This window comes from Ciconia boyciana, chromosome 1 (genome assembly GCF_034638445.1).
Source record: "Ciconia boyciana chromosome 1, ASM3463844v1, whole genome shotgun sequence".
NCBI lineage: Eukaryota > Metazoa > Chordata > Aves > Ciconiiformes > Ciconiidae > Ciconia > Ciconia boyciana.
Window position 1 is genome coordinate 216,377,100 of NC_132934.1, and position 15,592 is coordinate 216,392,691.

Below are 15,592 nucleotides of genomic sequence, written 5' to 3' on the forward strand. Positions count from 1 at the left end.
ATGTTTTACTTGTTGCTAAGCAGTGCTTACACTAGTCAAGGGCTTTTCAGCTTCCCATGCTCTGCCAGGCGCACAAGAAGCTGGGAGGGGGCACAGCCAAACTGGCCAAAGGGCTGTTCCATACCATATGACGTCATGCTCAGTATAGAAACTGGGGGGAGTTGGTTGGGAGGCAGCCATCGCTGCTCAGGGACGGGCTGGGCATCAGTGAGCAAGTGGTGAGCAGTTGCATCACTTGTTTACTTTTCTTGGGTTTTGTTCCTCTCTGTCTCTCTCGTGGCTTTCCTTTTCATTACGATTTTTTATTATTATTATTGTTGTTATTATTATTTTATTTTATTTTATTTCAATTATTCAGCTGTTCTTATCTCAACCCACGAGTTTTCTTACTTTTGCTCTTCCAATTCTGTCCCCCATCCCACTGGGAGGGAGGGTGAGCAAGCGGCTGTGTGGTGCTTGGCTAAAACCACGACAAGGACCTAGTGCTAAGTAAGGATTAGCAATACTGCTTTTAAAGTGTAACTCTTACATGCCTTCTGCTCGTCATTAGATTTCAGAGTGAACCAGGCTGTCATCTCTGTAGCTCATCTTCTAATTAAAAGTTTCTCTTTGTAATGTGAGCTGCCCCCAAAACTGCTGGGCCATCATTTCTGCCCTGTTCTTCCCCTCTCTGTTTGCAGGGGCAGTTTGCTTTTGCTGATTTTGCTTTTGAGGGACCCTCTGATCCGTCTTTTCATCCAACAAGAAAAATCCCAACATGAGAGATGACAGAGATGAAAAAACTGCACCGGTGGTGTCTCAGAGAGCCCTCCGGGGCTGGAGGGGATGTTTCTTTAGCCCCTCATGCAGTAAAGAGCTTTTTAGGAGCAGGAAGAGCTCCACGAGGTTGTGCAGCTTCCTAGCTTGAGAAACTTTACGGATGCCTCTCTGAAAGTCCAGGGCACATTGGAGATTACAAAATACAGCCGCACAAACTGCTTTTGTTGTGCTGACCTGCCCTCTCTCCCCCTCCAAAGGAAGTTATGTCTCTAATAGGATTTAGATATTAAAGCCCAAAACCATGCAAAAAATAAGTAAAATAAGCAGTTTTGGCATCCGGGGTTGCTCAGAAATCTGGTGCAGCGGATTCCTGCCTGAGGCTTACAGCTGTGGGAAACATTTTCACGGAGGAGGTTTCATGGTAGTTTTAATTTTGAGGGTCAGCGATGACACATCTTGCCCAAATCTCCTTTGGGATATTTCCTCGGAACCCATCCTTTGGACACCTAATTCTGCCAAGGCGGGATTTGAATACCAGCCTCTCCTGTTCTGGGTGGGCGAGGGATGAATCAAACCCCGGTTCACTCGCGAGTGCCCAGCGTCTCCCAGAACCATGCGGTGAGCAGCTGCCTGCGTCCCATGATGAGATTTTAATTTTTCCAGCCTTGGGGACTGAATTTATTAAGCCCTGTGTGGCCCCTCCTACCGTGGGAGGGACGGCTCCAGCAGCCTCTCTAATACTGGGTGTCACACAGCGGTGCCACCATTCAGGTCCTGGAGTGTCACAAGGAAAGGACACAGCAACCCAAGTGTGACAGAAAGCAAAAATAATCTCTCCATGTGCGTCCCAGCAAGGTAAGTTACCTCCTCTCTCTCCTAACTCTTAAAGATGCTCCTGCCCGGTGAAATACACCCCTGCCTGCTCTTTCCTGCCTGCCCTAAAAGTTAGCACCGTTGGGGGGGGATTTCTTTGACTTTCCTTTTTTTTTCTTTGGACTTTTGAGTGGATCGGTTGAGATACGACAGCGGGCGATTGATCCAGCTCCTGCCTGGATTGCAGCGAGAAACAAAGCCCAAAGAGCCAGAGAATGGGGAGAACCAGTAACAAAAGGGGAGTGAAGGGGGTGATTTGCAAGCGGGGCGGGGGGGGTGTTCTGATGGCTGGTTGTGGAGGAGAAGGTGCTCAGCAGTCCAGCTTCGCTCTCGAGGTCTGTGCCGGATGAGTTGGCAGTGACCTGTTGAGGGGAGAAATGGGAGCTGGGATGAGACGTGAGCGGTGGGTGGCTGGTGGGGTTACTGGAGCTGGGACGACGGTGGGAGGGAAACGGCAGCCAAGCATTTGCAATGCTTGGGATAAAGGGCTGTTTCCATAGTAAAAGGGAGAAAGGAGCCTCTCTCTTTCTTCCCCTGAGCTTGCCTAGCGTGTGAACGGGGAGGTTGACTCGGGAACAAATAACCCGTGAAAGGATAACATCTGGAAACAGCTGTAAATAATCAGGACGTGGTTGGAAAGGCTGGAAGCAACCCTCTAGTCCAACATTTGCCCCACCGCTGCATGTCGCCCTGGTAGTTTTGATGGGCAACTGTTTGGAGAGCAGCTCGGTTTGCAAGTGAAAGCAGGATTTGGCCCTGGCTTTAGTCTGCTGTTGTTGTCTGAATATTACATTATTTGTAGCCATAACCATAATTAGCAGTGAAATGGGGGAATTTTCACTTCCAGGAAAGAGTGAATTTTAATTCAGGGTCGGGCGCTCAGCTGATGTGAACCTGGGGACTGGCACCAGACCAACTTTGGGTTGGATAGTGCAAACTTTGATTAGCTGGAGGTCCAGCCCGTGGTGTACATCACCTCCTCTTCACTTCTACACTTTCTTTGGGAATCCTGATCTCACAGTGTAGTGTCTCTCAGGACTTATCCTCCAGCACATGATACCAGGTGGAAGGGCAAGAGGGAACAGGAATAATTTCCTACAGCTGCTCAGCTGCATTTTACATTCCTACAGCTTTTAAGCTGCATTTAACAGCAACAAAAAAAAGCATAATGTACCATGGGACCAGCTGGTTTTTAATTAAAAAAATGTTCTGAATGTGAAGGGAGCCAAAGCTGTTGCTTCCTTTCCAACTTTGCTATTGAAATGTTTAAAAGGTGTGCAAGATTTCCAGGGCAATTTGAAAACTTTGCAGAGAAATACAAAGCTGGGTTTCACACCCAGTCCTGTGACTTTCTTATGCCATGACATTGGACCGAGGACATGAACGAATGGTGTCTTTTGAGCTTTACATGTCATTTCTGGTGATGAAAATGCAGTTCTTTAAATTTGGTGGTGGTAGCTTGTTGTGAGACTACCTGCAGCTTACAAAGTCCCTCTGTGCAAGTTGTTACCATACAGTCGTGCTTAGTGATTAAGCCAAACTATAAGAGAAAGCATTTTTTTTTAAGTTTGTGGCCCTTTGTCAATGTGCTCTTCATTACCTTCCCATGTGAGAGCCCAGAAGCCCTCTTTCAAGCAAACATTTCTCGTTGTGTGCAAATGGCTTCAGAAGTTATCACCCATCAGCTGAGACACTTCTGCTCCTGCCTCCTCTCAGCGTGGAGCAAATCCTGCCTAGTGGTAAAGTCCCAGCTCGGTGGCTTTGTGTGTGGGACAGGCTGGAGGGAGCTCTGCGATGGTTGGTCCCTGCAGACTGCAACGCTGTGCATGCATGCAGCAATACCCTGGCTTCGGTCCAAACCTAACTCCACACCTTGGGATATTTTGAAAGAGGAGGTCTGTACCTCATCTTGAAGTGACCACCTATGGTTTGGCTTGTAGGACTGCCCCAGACACCTCTGTGGTGTGCGATAAATGGGGGTCTTGGACTACTTTTTAGAAGAGCAGATAGGATAAGAAGTTGGGAAAATCCTTTGAGCTCCAGATCTTACTGGAAGGAAAGAAAGGGAGCCAGTGTGGGTAGAGCAGCTTGGACACACAACCTGTGATGCACCCTGGACCATGCCTTCATGGCAGGATGAGCCCGGAGGGCAGCACGGGCTTGGCTTCACATTGCAACCTCTGCTCCAGCTCTGGACACCTTGTGCGAGAGAGCTGAGCAAGCTGCCTGCAGGTGCTCATCTCTTCAGCATCTTGTCCTCATCCTATTCTTCATGTGCTGGACACTGCTCTCCCAGCAGCATTCAAGGAGGAGCCATGGCTGGCTGCTTTTTGGTGGCTGAGGGGTTGGCATTTTATAAGATCCCAGTAAACAGAGGGTCACCTTGGCTCATATTCCCTGTGACTCTCCCCACCAGCAGGACATTGGCATCTGCTGCGTTTCTTGTCCTCTCCAGGAAAAAGGAGGGAAGAAGCAAGAGTGATACTTTAGAGGGTTGAAGAGATTGAACATGCCCACATTCTGGTCTCATACTGGTCCTATTCTCCTGTCATTGTTTGCCATGCAAGTCTTTGTGGTGTCCCCAGGGAAGGTGCTATGTTAAGCATGATGAGGACCTGCTTTCAGCGTCAGGATGGACTCTCCATGCTCCTGGCCCAGGTCCTTTCTGGTGGTTGGGCAGTTGTAGTCTATGTGAGTGCACATGATGCTGTAGCAAGAGAGAGATGAGGAACCCTGTCCTGGGACTCATCCTCTGCAGGTCTGGTGCCAAGGGAAGGCTCTTGGGGCCACCACAGTACGCCAGCTCTTCAGTCAACGCTTGCCAGGAAGTTAACCGTGATGGTAATGCACTATAACAGCAGCAGGCAGGGAGATAGGGCAGGGTTGGGTGGGGGAATGTGTACATATGTGAATGAGGTTGTGGCTGCTGCTCATGGGTGCAGTTTTGATATCAACTCCACTGTTGGGTGCAAGAAGAAGGAAGAACATATCTGCAAGTAGGCCACAGCATGGGAGCAGCTCGAAGCATCACTGTATGCCTGCATGCTCAAGCTGGAGTCTCATGACTTGTGTAGAAATGCTTTGCGGTCAGTCCCTTCCTTACTCTCCCATTTCATTTCCTCTGTTCTCCAATGCAACTGTGAGCAATTACTTGTTTCTCCAGCCTCCATCTGCTCTAATTAGGCTGGAAGCCCCTGGAAGGTTTTCAATCCCTGAGACTTTTGTACAGCACCGAGCCTCTGTGACAATAACAGGTCCAGTCCTCTCTGCTCCTGCGGACCAGACTGCCACCACCGATTCAGTCCAGTCCTTTCGGCAGCTGCTCTTAATCACTGAACTTATTTTGGAAGGTCTCCAGAGTTGGAGGAATAAAAGACACTTTAGAAAAGGGGGGAGGGGGGAAACTGGCAAGAGCAAATGCTTTTTAAAAGACAACTTATTTCTTAAGATGTACTTGCTACTGATTAACCTTTGCTCCGTGATTGCTTTAATTGATTCATGCCTTAAAGCAGTCAGAAAGGTTCTGTGGGGTCATGGTGGCTCTCTCCTAAGTGCTCTCTTTCCCTGCAAAGCTTTTAAGAATTTTTGGTTGCGCAAAACTCAGTTCTTGCAAGAAATTCAGATGAATGACACCAACCCTTTTACCTTCTCCGTCTCCCAGATTATCCAGCCCCCATCTTAGTGCTTTATTGCTGCAACCTCCTCCTTCCCTCCCTGCTGCCCGTTGGCAACCTGCTACCAAGCTGAGCCAGTCCTGTATTCCTCTGCAATTCACGGTGAATGCTGGTTTTGGGAATGATTTTTTGGCCCTTCTGTGAGAATGAGGAACTACAGGGTTGGGAACTACTGCCCTCAATAAGCCTGTTGGTGTCTTCCATGTGGTCCTACCCAGCTGTGGTCCCCATGCTTCATGTAACCCCGCATGGAGAATTTCTGTGGCTGCCCTTTGTATGGCAGCAGGGATAGACCCACAGCCAATGGGGAGAGAACCCCCTGGCATTGGGGTGTCCTGGGGCTCTCCATGCTGCTGGTTGGGTGACAACAGGTGGCCCCGTCCACCTCTGTCCCTGCGGAGCTGGGGGTGAGATGCAAGTGGCAGAAACTGCTGTTTGGAAAGAGGTGTTCGGTGAGCTGGAAGGAAGTGAAACATGATTTATAGGTGAGAAGGGCTTTAACAAAGATCCAGAAAATGTTGCATCTGGAAGCGTCACCATGGCTGGCGTCAGGAGACCCTGGATGGGATGTCAGAGGCTTGCCTGCTGGCTCCTGGCACCGAGCTGGTGCATGTTTGTCACTGCCAGCTGTAACCGCAGAGCCCTTGTGCCTTGACCCGGGCACAGGCATCCAGGGCTGGCTCCCAGCACCAGAGAAGCTAAACCAAGCAGGGAAAAACTGAGCAGGGCAAGGTCCATTGTGTGCTTGGCAGTGCCTGGCTCTCCCAGATCCTGGTAAACACTTTCCTCATCCCAGTAGCTGACGTCTGCCTGGTCTGAGCTTTTCTATGGGGACGTCTTCCAGGTAGCCATGGGCTTTGGTGCCCATACCAAGGCAGCTTGCGAAGCCCAGGATGCAGAAGATCCTTGAAGGTGAGCTGGACTGCACAGGGCTGAACTGGGCTCGCTGGGTTTGAGTGACAAACGCCTCTTCGTCTTGGGCTGAGTTTGTGCCCTGGCACTCTGGACATGTGTGGCACAGTTCATCTGGCCTATTTAGACATCTGCCCTTGGATGAGTTGAGTTGTGCCTGTGTCTTCACTGGCTGTACCAGGAGCTCAGGGTGACCACTGAAACACAGAGGAGATGAGTCCAACCGCTCTTCCAGGAAGACCAAGGGAGGAATGTAAACACCCACCCCAAGCTCTGCACCTAAATAAATTGTTCCCTTCCTCCAGGCTGCTGGGATGTGAGTGCTGCTGGGTGCTGATCCAGCAGAGCTGACTGTGCTGGGTGTCCTGGGCCCTGAGGAGGTCCATCGAGGTTCTGCCCACGGGTTGTCTGCATGGGGTGATGCCCACACAATGAAACCCACTGATCTTCCTGCCTTGCTAAGCAGACTCCATGGCTCACACCAGCAGACGGATGAAAATCAAATGAGCTGTACAGTCCTCATCTGCTGCTCTTGTTGCGCTGTTGGTGCAACCCTAAGTTGGGAAACAGGCTCTGGGTGATGGCACTGCTGCATCCGTAGGCTGGCGTTAGGTCAGGGGATCTGAGCATGGATCTTGTGTGTCAGACTATCCTTTTGCTCTAAAGTGGGTTCAAAAGTTTTCTGAGACCGCTTATGCCAAAATGTGGTAGTGTTTAATTAGCTAGAAAGGATTTTTTCCTCTGGAAACAGCAGAACTACATTCTTACGGTGCAAAAATGGGCCAGCCCTGATGCATTTGGATGCTGTAGATAACTAAACAGAGAAACTTCTGGCCGGTGGCAGAGAAAGCATCCTTTCCTTCCTTTTCCTCCCCTCCTTGCAGGGGTGTTTTGCTCCAAGGTCTGAACTTTAACACCCGCAGCTTGGGGGAGGGCCAGCGCTGGGGGCTTCGGCGCAGTGGCCGTCCAGGGCCCCCGTCCTTTGTCTGGGCTGAATAGGGCTCTGCAGAGCTGCCGGGCAGAGGTATGCGATCTGCAAACCTCTTTTCTTCCCTCCTCTTCGCTGACAGACAAAGTCTTCCCTCGGAGACGATGCTCGTGGCGGTGTGCTGCCCTCGGTTGGGCTGTGGGGCCGGAGAGGGTCCCCCACACTGCGTCCCAATCTCCTTGTCTCCCCTTAACAGCAGGGCACAAAGAGCCGCTTAGGCATTCACAGGAGCAGAGAGGGACCGAAGCCAGGGCATGCTGAACTGCACAAAGTAGGATTTATCTTCAAAGAAATATTTCCCCCCTTTCTGAGCTCCTTTTTTTTTTTTTTCCAAGGGATTTATTCCTCCTCCTCCTCCCCTTCAGGCAGGGTTTGAGCTGTGGAAGCACTTTTTGCCTCCCCATGGTGGCTTTTCAATGGTGGAAGAGCGACTTCTTAGAAAGCGGCAGGCCACCCAGGGGCAAAGCCCGGGGCTGTGCCCCATATGCTGCACGGGGATGGGCTGAGCACGGCTGCACACATCGCTGCTGGTGATGTTGCACAGCCACAAGCGTTGTGAGGACAAAACTCTTCCCTTCTCCTGTTGACCACGCTGCAGTGTGGGGAGCAGTGTTTCACCCCAATTTGGTCATGCTGAGTCTCCACTTTCAGGCTTGACCTGGAGGTATGAGCTCACTGATGCTCCCGATTCCCTCTTCAGGTGAGAAAAATGACATCTAGACATGGACTTCTTGCTGCTGCCAGCTGGGACCAACATCTGGCTGGGTGGTGGAAGGTCTCCATGTGGTCACAGCAGGAAGGTTGCTGTTCCTGACCTCTTTTGAGGCTAATTTCTGAGGTACCAGTGTTTTTCAGGCCCTTCCATGGCCAAAGTGGGCCCTATCCACATTTTACTACAGAGGAACACTTGGAAAACAGACATGAAAGTACAAAATTCTGCTGTGTTTGGGTCAGCATTTGATACTGGATTTTGGGGCTTCTTTGCTATCCTCAGACAGAATCTTCTCTCCCTCATTACCACCAATAAAGCCATCAGCAATTGCTGCCACCTGGGGCTAGCAGAGCACCTTGGGTTGGACACAGGTCACCCTTTCCTCCCTTGGGTCTGGAGCATCCCGTCTTCCCCAGAGCAGCAAGGGCTGCCACACCTCCTGCCTACTCATCACCTGGACCCACCATGATGGAGCGGCTGCAGGTTTAGTCCTTGGGACCATGGAGACCCAGGGCTGGCATAGCCTGATGGCCACCAAGTATGCTGGGCTGGTGGCTGCAGGTAGCCACCTTTGCTCGAGTGGTGCAGTGGAATTTTCCAGAAGGACAGTTGGGGCTGTTGGGACTTTCTAGAAGGAAGAGGGGGAGGTGCAACATTCTACAAGGAGGGTTGGGCTGAGCAAGACCTTCCAGAAGAAAAGCAGAGTGGGCTGGGAGGACCTCTTTAGAAGGTAAGTGAGGTGGACCTCTCTAGAAGGAAGCTCTCAGTCAAAAATAATTTAAACCTAGACCCCACTGAACAGCTGTGCTGGGAATATCCTCCCATTCGCCCTCAAAGGAAAGCTTCCCTAGCTGAAATCATCCTCATCTGTGCCAGACCTACATCTTTGCTCCTGGCTACGGAGGGATGCCAGTGGCATGTAAACCTCTGCAGAACTGAAACCACCCAGCCCTTTTGGGAGGTTTCTGAGGAGCAATAATGGACAGGAGTATGCTTGAGTCCAGTCAAAGCTGTGGCATTTGTGAAAAGTCTTTCTCCACCCCTTCTTTTTCTTCTCTTTTTTTTTTCCAAGCTACTATTCATCAGCTTTATTCAAAACACTCATTTTGCTCCTAGCAGGCGAGAGGGAAAATCTATTGTAGTGCCATGAGACCCTTTTACAAACACGATGATTTCCCCTTGCCTGTTTCCACACTGAAAGCATTTCTATAAAATCCATTGTAAATGGTCTGAGGCTTGGCCAATAATTTCCTGGGCACATATTTGTTAACGTAGCCCTCAAAGTGCTTTGAAGATGAAGAAAAACAGCGGTAATTTCTAATGACGATGATCGTGATTAAACAAGGTTTCTGCAAGTGGTTGTGGATAAAGAGTCTTCCCTGGGGACTGGACACTGGGGACAAACATGCTCCGAGCGTGAGAGGCTATTGAGAGAGGTACCTTGAGGGAATAGAAAGACACCGAACAATTTGGCGGGGGTGGTGGTGGGGTGCTGGGTGAGAGGAAAAAGTGATCTGTGCAAAAATGTGGTTCAACTTTGGACCTTATTTCCTATGATGGTCATTTTGGAATAAAGCCAGGGATTAAGGTGCCTTTTCTACCCTAAACTTCCATGGCCAGCGTCTGATTTTGTTTTAAGGTGAATAGATCCCACCTTGGAGTGAGGCTTGCCTCACCATGCAGGAGTATGCGTAGAAGTTTGGGGCTGGCAGCAGCATTACCAAACCGATATCACTCATCCCCAGCAATGGGGGTTCCTCAAGGGCTCATCAAACTGACCCCAAAAAATTGATTGGTTGCCTCAGAAGATCTTGCCTTAAAGCATTTGCATGCGACCACAGATGAGGGACTGACCGTTGAGCAGACCACACCACCCATTTCCAGCACAGCTCCTGCTGGGTGTCTGACCTTTAGACCGTAGCGCAGAGAGTCCTCTGTGATGGGGTAAGTCCCTGTGCAATCCTAATAGTTGCAGGATTTCAGCTGTATTTGTAGGTTAATTTGTTTGAAATGGGCTTGATTATTTGTGTCTGTTCAAAGTGTGGTGGCATATTACAAAATACAGGACATTAACCTTGGTGGAAACCTCCCTGTAGCTTTGAAAACCACAGCCATTGCATGTTGGAGGTGTACTACAACAAATGAAATGGAGAAATATTGTCCCTGCAGTTGCAGGAGCAGTTATTCCCTGTTAACCCCTTCTACTTCCACATTTGTTCGTTGTTTCTTGTGTTAAGCCCTATTGTTTCTTTCTGCTGGTGGCTGTGATCTTCCACCTCAAAGCCAACAGCTAAGCAATTCATGAGATGTACTTTGCACGTGTTTGTCCCAGGCTGCACATACTGCCTGGGATCCCACACAGAAGTAAGGTATAATTACGGCTTATAAAGAAACTGTTGAAAGTCTTAGTGATAGATTATAATTATCATCTGCCAGGGAAAGGAAAGCATATAGAGTTTATTCCCTATCATAGAGAGATTATGACTAGCTTTATTTTATTTGATCTTTTTTCATTTCCGGTGTTAAACCTCATTAATTCCCTGAAAAGAAACTGGAGGCAGATGATGGTGAAATAAAAAGGATCCTAGGCTGTGATCCAGATCCTTGGGCAGACTCCATAGGGTAGAAAGGCAGGTTTAAGGGATGCTCTTTGCTGAGTTTTTCTGACTGGTGGCAGGGTCTGTGTGCAGCTTGTGGTGATGGTGACCACCCAGTAGCTTGCCAGGGGGTTGATTTTACTCCTTTGCATCTGTTGGTGTGATGCTGTGAAAGATTCCCAGGTGGAAGGGCAGGAAACGATGCCCCAGAGAGTGGTGGGATAGCACCAGAAATCTCCACACAAGGGAGCTGCAGGTGCTGGGGAGGCTCAGCTCAGGCTCAAGACACCTCTTCTGCCCAGCATGAGGTTCACTTTCTCTCCAAATCCCTCAGACATGGTGGTATGGGCAAAGTGGGCATCATGCCTATCTCCTGCCTGCATCAGGCTTCATACACCATCAAGATGCTCAGGGCAAGCTCACCATGCTGAGGTGCTGAGAAATAACCATCACCATGTCCCTCATCTGGCTGCTGGTACCTATGTATTTTTCTTTCCAAATCTCTACCTGCAGCTGACTGGGAAGTGTGTCTGTAATATCTGGAAAGAGCCCTGCACCCACTACCCACATGTTGTAGGATATTGTGTTGGAGAAAGCTAGGTAGATGCAGGAGAAAAGAAAGGTAGAAAGCATGGACTTAAAAGATCCAAAGAAAAAGCTATGGGGCAATGACAGATTTGGCTGCTGTGCCTGTTTACCCATTGAAAGATGAATGCCCCAGCTTTACAACACCAAAAAAGGCAAGGGCACTCTCTCTTGCTTGTGCACTGGCCTCTCAAGCAAGTTCTGCTTGCAGTACTGTTTTGTGTTCAGTCAGTGCAGCTGAATATGTTTCCTGCTTTTTCTCCCCTGCTCCTTCCTCCATCATCCCCCCGGAGCTATTTCTCATGCTTTTCCTCACTCTCTGTCAAGCAGTGGGAAACGAGCAGCCCCGTTCAACTGCCTGCAATTACGGAGGCTCTTATCTGCAAGCAAACAAAGTCTCTGTTTGCAAGGGAAAGACCTGAGGTCTCATGGGTTTATGGAGCTGAAAAACATATGTTACCGCTTTCACGGCTCACTTGCTAAGGAGTCCTAAACTTTGCTCTCCTACTGATGCATGTTTTCCTGCTTGCTCTTTGCTCCCGTGGCTTTCCCAGTGAATGGATTCGGGTTTGCTGTTTCCCTCCTCTGTCCATTTACCTTTGCCTGGCAGAGGTGGGTAGGGATTGCAGACAACCTCTAAATTTTAGGAGCACTCTGCTTCGAATCTAGATGCAAAGCAAGACGTAAGGCCTCTTGCTGCTTCCTGGCAATGACTGAACTGCTCCAAACCCTAATGCAGACCTCCTTTTGGCCTCACAACTGTATGTTGTGGGGTTGTTTGCCCCTTAGATGGTTGCTGGGTCCAGATGCTGGGATATTTGTTAGGGTCAGATGCTTGTGAATTCAAATGCTTCAACGTTCAATGTGGTCTGAAGCATGGCAGATTCAGCCAGACCTTGGGAGAGATGCTTTAATGGCTTCTGAATGCCCCACCGCAGCTGTAACAGGCTGGTAATTTGTGATCAAGGAGGAAACTGTGGGATGGAGGGTCATGGAGAACCTGAAGAGTGTCTGAGGTGTAAGGAGGGAGTTTGCATTAAATTAAACACAGTATATGAGCATATGGAGGTGCACCTGAACCTGGGAGAAGGTGTGGAGGTAAAACGGAAGGAGTGATGCTTGTCTGGAAGGACACAGATAAAGAGAAGAAAGGGGTGCCTGGAGGTCTGAGTACATTTTGAGCTGAGAAGGACCTTTCTGGCTGCCCTTGTGTTTCCCTTTGCCTTCCTCATCCTCACATGGGACTTGTCACCACTAAGAGGGGTTTCTCCTGGACTTCTCCTGGAGTTGCCACTGGAGTATTTGCTGATACCAGCAACAGCACAGTGTAAATGCATCGCAGATACTTGCATCCCACGGACTTGGAGAGGGAGATTAGCTCTTCTTAGAGGTCACTGCCTTCAGAGTGAAGTAGCCCAAATATTTGGTGAGTGGTCTCTGGTATTTTTTATCCCTGTCAACTCTTTCCTTTGCATCTACACACAAGCATTGCCTTTTGTCTGGTGTCTCAAGCATCTCCTGTGCTTTGTTCCTCAGCAAAGACCCAGCAGTCCCCTACAGCTGTGGGGCGGAGTGGCTCCAAGAGTCCCATTTGTTTTTTCCTATGTGAGTCCCATATGCTTAGACGGAGCAGGAGCAGCCCTGGGTCAAGTCATGACCTGGGGCTTGGCAGAGTGGTTTCTGCTTTGGATGAGAGCTTGCTGATCCCACTAGATGTGATATAACAGGTATATTGACTTCCCTGGTCTCTAGCCTCTGTCAGTCTCTCCTTCTGCTTCTGGATGGGTCTGGCAGGTGACTGCAAGGTCTTCTGTGCATAACCATTTCTCTTTTGAGCAGAGGAGGATTTCAGCCACAGTAGCTCTCATCCCCTAGGAAGAACAGATGCTGGCAAAGGATGGGAGAGAGTGGTGCACTCCTTCTTATAAACAGCTCCAAAAATGGTTTTACTGGGCGCAGAATTTGCAAACGCAGATGCCTAAAATTAAGCCTCGTAAGCGCTGCTTCCCAAAATTTGGCAAGGGCTGGGTGCCACCGTGCCCTGAGGACCTTGTTTGAGGTGCCTGCGCTCAGCTCTTTGAATCTCTTGATACTGAAAGGTGTTATTGCTATAGTGGTCCTGCTAAACATCTTGGACAACAGGGTCTATGGGGATTGAGGGGATGTGAGACAGAAAGGTGTTTGTTCTTCTTTGGCCAGACTGATGTTTTTGGAAGGGCTAGGGATTGATGGAGGTGGTTGTGGAAAGGAGGCTGTGTTCCTCTCTTCCTCCCTCCCCAGCCTCCCCTGCAATGAAGGGTCCCTTCCCCAACAACCCCTGAGCTTGGAGAGATTGCTTATGTGGGAAGACTAAGGCAGGACTTCATTAAATTCTTAATTATAGAGATGTTCTTAAGTGCTCTGGTGCATAAAGCTGAAAACACCTGTCCCTTGCGACTGGGAGTGAGTTCAGGGTGAATTATTTAAGCATTCAGATGACCAAGGCCGGATGATGTGTTTGATACATGGGAGAAACTGGATGCTGCCAGCATTGGGTAGCCTGTGCTATGGGTGCACAGGTCTGCCCTGGAGGGGCTGTGGGTTTTTCACCACGTCCTGTTATGGCTACCATGTGCCAAAACCATGGGAAATGCAAGGAGAATCCATACAAGGATGCTCTGAGGTGGAGAAAACATGAACTACGAGGAAAGACTAGAAAAGCTGGGGTTGTTCAGTCTAGAGAGGGCTTGTGGGAAGACATCCAAACAGTTGTGAAATATGTAACAGAGGAAAAGTTTAAACTGTTCCTTATATCCACCATGAACAGGGCATGAAGTAGTGGGTTTAAACTGTACCACAGGAGACTAGACTTTGGGAAAAAAAAAAAAAAACAAAAAAACCTTTTAATGTTAAAGCTAGTTTGGACTGGATTAGCCTGTCCTGGGAGCTGGTGGGATCTCCAGCACTGAGGGGTAGACGAACACCTATGTTTAACACCTGACATGCTGCTGTAGCCAGCCAGATGGAGCGAACAGTGTTTTGAGGTCTCTGTTATCTCTGTTTTCCTGTCAAATCCTATGTGCTCATAGGTAAATATTGATGTGTGAGCCTCATGCCCACACCAGGAATGTGAGTAACAAGCCTCATGGCCCCTGCCAGCAAAACTGCTGATTTCGATCCAGTGTCCTGAATTCCTACTGCTGCAGGAGAAGGGCTGGGGAAGAACAGATGCTGTGGTTCAGTGACAGGGAAACACATGGTTTAGGGATCCTCATAGGAGGTAACAAATACTGCAACCCCATGGTACATGACACCCTTCTGGTAAGAGCTCTGAAGGTTCAAATATATTCAAAAGATGTGGCTGGGGTAACTTGGTAATTGCTGGGTTTATGCCAGGTGTACTTGAGGATGGCTGATGAAAGACACCAGGATCAGCTGCCGTCTGCACCACTTGCCGGTGGCATAATGCCCACACCCCCCGTCTGTGCTCTGGGTAATTCAAGAGCAGGATCACCATCTTGCCACATGAGATTGGCATCAATTTTTTACTATGGGGTGACCTACTGGTGCCCAGATCTGATACTGCTGAGCTTCTAGGAATGCCTTGACCCCACCACATCCAAGAGCGTTTGATTCCCTGTGACTGTCCTGGATGGGCAGACATGTCTGTCTCAGGAAAGCATTCAGGGCATGGCATGCTTGGGTATTGTTCAGTTAGTAGTAGTTCAAACTGAAACCCGTTTTCTTTCATTTCCATCCTCTCTCCTTGCACGCCAGCTGCCAATAGACCGGGACATTTGGAAAGGGTACCGGGGATGTGTCATTTCAATTTTAACTTGTATCTTGTGTCTCTGTTTTATTCGTGCCTTCTGCAAACTGATCAGTTTTTTGGAAGTGTCAATTTGCAAGGATTTATCCACTGATTTCTGCAAAGACACACTGGGCTCTGAGTTACTTGCAAACAATTTACATGTACATTTCTTCCATGTGTACAGTGCAGCAAATTGTTCACTTTTGTTCTTAAAAGACTGTTATTGCATCAGATAAATCAGGGAAATTGGAGTTCTAGGCTGGGACTCTGCAGCAGACATGCCTGGATTTGGACATGGCACTTTTTAATGCAACAGAAAAACATCTCTGGCTATCTCTGTACTCTGAAGAAGTGCTGGATAATGGTGCTTGTTTGTATGCCATCGCAAGACTTCTTTTTCTAAATCTTTCCTTGCGGTCTTGATAGTGCCCTGCTGGGTGAACCGCTCTTTGCTGGCACAAACGCCTGTGCTATTTGCTTCACTGTTAACTACATCAGTCGCAATTTACCACCAAGGTCTTTGTTTAAAATTTTGATTATGAACAGATCTCCCATGTGTGCATCTTCACAGCTACTCTTTCTACCCTTGAAAAACTGTGCCAAGTAAAGGTATTTCAGTCAGGAAATAATTTTTTCTTAAGGGATCAATCTCTGCAGTGCTGCAGTTTTGCCAGTGCAAGAGACCTGTGTACCTGGAGAGTT

At 48.9% G+C, this 15,592-nt stretch overlaps 1 protein-coding gene across 2 annotated transcripts in view; it reads left to right on the forward strand.

The window, feature by feature from the left end:
- The first annotated feature begins 1,540 nt into the window (after nucleotides 1-1,540).
- The window catches only part of GDPD4 (glycerophosphodiester phosphodiesterase domain containing 4), a 38,810-nt gene continuing 24,758 nt past the window's right edge, over nucleotides 1,541-15,592 (forward strand). For both annotated transcript variants that reach the window (XM_072855300.1, XM_072855301.1), the window contains exon 1: nucleotides 1,541-1,614. The gene's annotated coding sequence lies outside the window, so the exon portion shown is untranslated. The remainder of the gene's footprint in view (nucleotides 1,615-15,592) is intronic.